Source organism: Tupaia chinensis, unplaced genomic scaffold, assembly GCF_000334495.1.
Source record: "Tupaia chinensis unplaced genomic scaffold, TupChi_1.0 Scaffold000622_1, whole genome shotgun sequence".
Lineage (NCBI taxonomy): Eukaryota > Metazoa > Chordata > Mammalia > Scandentia > Tupaiidae > Tupaia > Tupaia belangeri.
The window spans coordinates 7,456,343-7,463,636 of NW_006160142.1; positions in this window are offsets into that span (position 1 = coordinate 7,456,343).

Genomic DNA, 7,294 nt, shown 5'->3' on the forward strand with positions numbered 1-7,294 from the left:
TGGAAGATGGCGGTTCTGGTGGTTCCAATCTTTTCTCTGTCATTTACCAGTTGTGTGACCCTATCTTGCTGAGCCTGTTTCATCTATAAAAATAGATAGTAATATGAACCTTCCAGGATTTTTGTAAGGATTAAGTGTGATGTAAGATCTTGTTCACAATGTCTGTCATTCTGTCAGCACTTGGTAAATGATAGTCAATCTTTTTCTGAAATTTTCCTCCTTTTTTTTCTGCTGAAAATACCAAAATTATTTTGTATAGAGAAGTCTTTGAATCAGTTATCTTTCATCTAGCCGAAGTGCTGAAAAGTGGCATGTATGTATTAAGCCCATCTTTGTTTCATCACTGCAATTCAAAATAATTAGAGTTGTAGTTATTGGACAAAAGTAAAGGCAAATATGGGCACTGAAATCTTGTGGCATGGCTTTGTTATGAAGTAATTATACAAATGATACAGAATACATTTATATTAAGCATTTTTAGATTTACATACAAACAAAAATAGGAAAATTTTACATTCTCGTGGGTGTAACTACTGAAATGATGATCCATGAAGTTCGGTGTAATAGATATCACATTCTAGAAGTATAGTTCCCCCAAGTATGGTTTGGCAGTCAAAGTACAATTTGAAAGCAATTCTTCACTCATATTCTTAAAGAACATTAAAGGTGATTCAGTTTAAATCCACCAATATTTCTCAGATCTCCTTTTCACTCGCTCTCCATCTTTTCTTCTCTCTCTCTTGGTATAATATCAAGGAATATCCACAATTATCTGAAAAGGCCCTTTAACATACTCTTCCCTCTTCCAACTACATATTTGGTGTGAGATCAGATCTTACACTTTCTTTTTTTGGCCAGAGGTGCATGTGCTAGCTGGAGAGAGACAGAAAGAGAGAGAGGGAAAGTGAGAAAGCATCCCCCACAGGGCGTGGTCACACTGCAATCCATTCTTTGCCATTTCTCCCTCCTTGCAGGATTTTGGGCACATACACACATGCCTGATATGTTTTATTTTTAAGCTGCCAGGTCCGTGGCTTGAAACATGTGGTCAGCCATGTGAGATCAAGCTGACTTAACCACAAAGCCAAGCTGGCTTTCCTTTTCACTTTTCTTTAACCGCCAATGAACCTGCATTAAAATAGTTAATTCCACCAAGTAGCAATTTCAGAATAAAATATCATTGCATTAACTTAACGTTTAATTAAAATTAAATCTGGTTTATAGTTTGGTTTAGAAAGCATATTTATTTTAGTTTTATGACTATCTAAAAGCTGTAAGAGTAAGTATATCCTATGTCTTTGTAGATATTTAAGTAACATTGTAATTAAAAGTGTGAATGGACACTGTTGGTTCATGAGAATTTTCTCTCTGGAACAAAGACAGCTCACTTAAACTTCTTAAAAAAGAATTACTTATTTAATTATTATTATTTTTTAATTTGATGAGAAAGAGAGAGAGAAAAAAAGTAAGAAAGCAAGCCACCAGGTCTGGGACTTGAACCACAGTTGGCCATGTGGGAGTATAGTACCTTAACCACCATGCCACCTGCCAACCTCAGCTCACTCAAAGTTAAGAAAGTAGCTCTATAATGCTGCCAGAGGGATCTTTCTAAATCACAATAATTGTCTCTATCCTGATTAAATTTCCTTAGTGCTTTCCTTAGTCTTTAATTTACTTAACAAAATGTAACCTACTTTACATGGACTATATACCTTTCCTTTTCTTGTTAGCCTCATCAACTTCTACCTCCTACCTTATTTTTTTCCCTCCCTCTTTTCATGTTATACTCCAGGTAAACTGAACTCCTACTTTTCTGCCTCTGTGCCTTTGCATGTATGATTCTCTGATGAACTCACATTCCCTTCCTTACATTGGTCTGACAAACTCATCCTTTAGTATTGTCCTCTCTGACTTCCCCAGGTAGACTTATGGATACAATCTATGTCTGCCTTTACACTTTATTAATTTATGTATATAGTCAATAATTAACCATGGAAGTGAAGGTGGGAGTGAATATTACATAAAGGTTAAAAGTATTGGCTCTGACATCAAATTGTCTGTTTGTTGCCTCTTTCACCTCCCAAATATGTGACTCTTGGTAAATTGCTTACCCTTCCTATGCCCTAGCTTTCTCATTTATAAATGAGGGAATTAGTATAATACCTACCTGTTAAGGTTTTTATGCAGATTTAATTTTTTTATGGAACCAAGCATAGTCCCTGGCAGATAGCAAACATTTATAGAATATCTATAATGGATGGACACAGAACATACTTTAAATATGGTGGCTAGGTAAAACCTTTAGGAGGACATATTTAAGTTGGCCTGAGAATGAAAAGAAGACAGCTTCTGAAACATGGAGGCTGGCTGGAGGGTGCAATGACTCTTGGGGGGCAGGATTGTTCCTGGGTCAGGAAGGAATTTGGCTTTTGCAAAGACATGGGAAATCAGTGTAGCTAGAATGTATGGTGGAGATGAGCAGGAGAGGAAGGCAGAGCCTGGTACAGGGTTGGGGAAACTACTGAAAAGCCAAACAGGCAAGTAGCATGATCTAATCTACATTTGAAGGTATTCCCTCTAGCATCCAAGGGGAGATTGGAGGAGGACAAGAAACAATAATACTGATCCAGAGTAATGTGAAAAGAAGAAAGGATGAACAGATTGGGAATGTGTTTTAGATGTGGAATTGATTTTATTGAATTGTATATAAGGAGGGAGTAATTAAGACTATTAGGCTTTGATGGGTTGGAAATGCAATTTGACATACTCAATAGTAGCTGTTGAGAGATAAGTTTGGTCTGAGTGTAGGATTCATAGGAGAAAACATAAATATCCAAGTAATCATACCAGTGACATCACAGGCTATGGTAATGCATGATATCACCTAGAGAGAGAGTAGAGAGAGAAGAGGGCCTGAGGTTGAGTCTTAAGTAGCAAGAGGCGGCCAAGGCTATGGAGACGGAGTTCAGGACATAGGAGAGCTATTGATGTAGACTCTGCTGAGTATTTTTCATTCACCCACCTCCATACATTCTCTATCCTTGGCTCTCTCTGTGCCCCCAAAAACTGATTTTTATGAATTGCAATACCCAGCTTCCTGGCTCTCTTTTCATTGTGTCAGCCAGTGGGAAACACAAGCAGATCAGAAGGCAAGAGAGAGAAATTAACATAAGGACCACAGTTTTTTGTTTGTTTGTTTGATTTTGTTTTTTGAGAGAGATCTTTGCTATAGGGTGCACGCTCTAGCTGGAGAGACAGACAGAAAGACAAAAAGTGAGAAATCACCCCCTCAGGAATGGCCATTTGACAATCCCTTCCCTTCCATTCTCCTCTTGGGATTCTGGGCATGCACACACACACATGCCCAGTGTGAGTTTCAAGCCGCCGGATCTGGGACTTGAATCCTAGTTGGCTATATGGGAGTCCTGAAATATAAACATTACATCATCTGCTGGTCCTGGGACCATAGTTGTTTTTTTTTGTTGTTGTTTTTGTTTGTTTGTTTGTTTGTTTTTGGAGAGGTTTTTGCAATAGGGCGTGTGCACTCGCCAGACAGACAGAGAGAGACAGAGAGACAGAAAGCGAGAAATCACCCCCTCAGGAATGGCCATTTGACAATCCCTTCTCCTCCATTCTCCTCTCGGGATCTTGGGCACGCATGCACATGCACCCGGTGTGAGTTTAAGGCACCAGGTCCAGGACTTGAACCGCGGTCGACTACATGGGAGTCCAGAGACATAGCCATTACACTTACTGCTCATCCCTTTTTCATTCTTCTTTTTTTTTTTTTTTCTTTTTTGGGACCATAGTTTTTTATGGTGTGGAAGTGGTTGTATCATTTTGCCCCTTTAGCTACTGCCAGGTGGTCCCACTTGCTTGGCTTTTGTTATTTGTCCAGAGATGATGCTGTTTCAGACCTTGACAGTTTTGGACCACTGCTTGTCCTTCAGTGCCTCAGAATTCCTTCTCAGTTCCTAGAGTTTGCCCACCCCTCTGTAAATAGTCTTTTCATTAAATTCTATTCGGAATTCATTTGAGTGTGCCCTCTGTTTCTTACTCTCCTTTGTATGCTCCTCCAAGTGGGCCTTTCTCCCAGAATTGCTGCTTGTTACTAGAAGTTTGCTAGCTTGGAGGAAGGAGGGGCCAGTAAATTCATTTGACTTCAGTCTCTAATAACATTTGAGGCAAAGGGGGCCAGCAGATAGCATGGTGGTTGGGGTGCTCAACTCTCACATGGGTGGCTACGGTTCAAGTCCCAGACCTGGCAACTTGCATTCTCACTCTCTCTCTCTGGTCAAATTTAAGAAGAAGAAGGAGAAGAAGAAGGAGAAGGAGAATTAATAACATTAAATGAATAATTCTTTTAAAAAATTTCAGGCAAAGGCAGCAGCTGAGAATAAGGGGAATGAGAAGGTATATGAAGTGTAGAATGGAAGTCATTTTTGGGAGATGGAAAAAATAAGTCTACTCAAGAAACAGTAGAATTACCAGACAGTGGAATTGCTGCATGCCCTTTGCAGTTTGTGATCATGAATTTCAAGAAAAAAGTCTATTTGGTTGGTGAGGCATGGAAAAAATGAGTGGTAGAATTCATCTAAGGCTGGGGTTTTACTAGTGCCATTAACTGAATTGTGTGTCCCCCTCCCCATTTCATATGTTGAAGCCCTAAACCCCAATATGATTGCATTTGGAGTAAGAAAATAATTGAGGTTAAGTGAGGTTACAAGGGTGGGGCCCTAACTGGAGAAGAGGCTTTATATGAAGAGACACCAGAGAATTTTCATGCTTTCTTTCATTATGTCAGGACAGAGAGAAGACAATCATCTACTGGCCAGTAAGAGAGCTCTTGCCAGGAACTGACCCTGCTGGACCTGAAGCAAGGACTTCTAGTCTCCAGAACTGTGAGATATTAAATTTCTGCTTTAAGTCACCTATTATATGGCAGTTTTCTATGGTAGCCCTAACACACTAGGCAAGGATGACAGAGGCAGAGAGGGGCAAATGAGTTATAGATATTTGCAGAAGATTGATTATAAGGATGGGACTATGAAATCTAGGGTAGATAAGGAGCTACAGATAGATATCAAGCCAAGAGTCTGATAAATAGAAATGGTGGGGCAAATGGACTGAATGCTGAACTAAAGGAGGGGGTAAAAGATTGTAGCTGTTTCAGAATTCACTCATATTGTAGCATATGTCAGAATGTCATTCCTTTTTGTGGATGAATAATATTTCATTGTATGAATATGCCCCATTTTATTTATCCGTTTATCATCTAAGGAATGGTTCATTCATTCAGATTTCATTCATGTTGTAGTATGTATCATAATCATTCCTTTTTATGACTGAATAACATTTCATTGTGTGACTATGATACTTTTTATTTATCCGCTTAGCAGTTGATGTACATTTGGGTTGTTCCTGGGTATGTGAATCCATAGATTATTGGCTTATTTTTATTTATTTATTTATAGTTAATTTGTGTTTGATTTATGCCTTTAATAGTTAAGAGTCCCAAATAATACATGTGTATATGTATGCAAGAGTGTCAATTGCACAGTTTTGTAATGAACACTGTATTGCATTGTCCAGAATATAGAATGCATACTTGAAACAACTGAGGAGTTTATTCACACATTATCTGTGAAAGTAAGCATTTATCAAATATTGTGCTTCCTTGTTTTGTTCTTTGTTCTTTCTTTCTTTCTTTCTTTCTTTTTCTTTTTTCTTTCTTTCTTCCTTTCGTCTTTCTTACTTCCTCTTTCTTTCTTTCTTTCTTTCTTTCTTTCTTTCTTTCTTTCTTTCTTTCTTTCTTTCTTTAAAAAAAATTCCTTCCTTCCTTCCTTCCTTCCTTCCTTCCTTCCTTCCTTCCTTCCTTCCTTCTCTCTTTTACTTGCCATAAATAGCATGAACTCTCCAGAGACAGAGAGGGAGAGGAAGAGACAGACAGATAGACACACAGACACAGAGGGGGAAAGTGAGAAAGTACTCCCCACAGGGGATGACCACAGCACAATCCCTTCTCCTCCATTCTCCTCTCAAGATTTTGGGTACATATTCACATGCCCTCTCTGCCCCCCGAAGTGTTTTTCAAGCCACTGGGGGATCTAGGACTTAAACTGTGCAGTCAGCCATGTGGGATCTAGCCATCTTAACCACCATGCCGTGGGCAGGCCCCCATTTTGTTTGTTTGTTTGTTTAAATTTTTTTTAAGGAAAGAAAACATCTGTTCTTCATTGTCATGGAGTCATTAGGAGTGCTGCTGTAACAATACCACTGTTGGCTCTAAGTTCTGCTCCAAAAAAGCAATCACAGGGGTTAGAGCATTTCCCTCCTTGAGAATGATCCTACAGTGTCCCTAGTACAGGTAGCAAACATCCCTTCTGTATCTTCCACAGAAACAAAGCACATTGAGCCATTATCAAGCTTTATATAACTAAAGAGTCCCACTTTCAGACTGTGGGTAGAAGCAGGTTAGATTATACCTAGATAATACTTACTGCTGCAATTTTTTAAAAATAAATTTTATTTTATTTATTCACTCATTTATTTTAATTTGACGAGAGAGAGAGAGAGAGAGAGAGAGAGCAAGCAAGCCAGCAGGTCCGGGCCTTGAACCTTGGTCAGCATATAGGAGTGTTTAGTGCCCTAACCACACTGGTCTCCTGCATTTTCTTTAGGAGGTAGAGAATAAAGGATAATAAAAACCTCTTTTAATCTTTCGATACACTGATATTTCCTTTCATCCCAATAAAAGAGAATCAGAAAAGGGTTTGTCCTGAAGAGAGGATCATCTCTATTTTTCCATATTTTAAAACAGCTAGGTTCAGTTTCTAGACCCTCAGTTTAATGGATGTGTCTCTGTCTCAAGCTACCTCTAGTGATCATTTTAGGCATTTGTTACTTTCACCGCCACCAATCACTGTGGTTTTTCCCAGTGGATGGATTCCCTTGGATGAGCCATTATCTTCACGCATTGTTACAAACTATCTCAGAGAATGTTTTCCAGATTTGTAGCAAACAGAATCAGTTTAGAAATATACTTCTGTATATGTTTGTGTAGTTTAGGATTCAATAAACGCACTCCCCCATTAGGTTGTTATTTAAAATTTCATATTGGTTAATTGCTCTTAGGACAGTAGGATCACTGTTCCTTCTCACAAAACAAAACAGTTTCTTTAAAGTCAGCATGAATGAACAGTAATTGAGCACAAAAACCTAACCTTGCCAACCCTGCATTGCATGCTTAGTCAAATTAGCTCAAACCATTATGGTTTGTATTAACTGTGTTTGT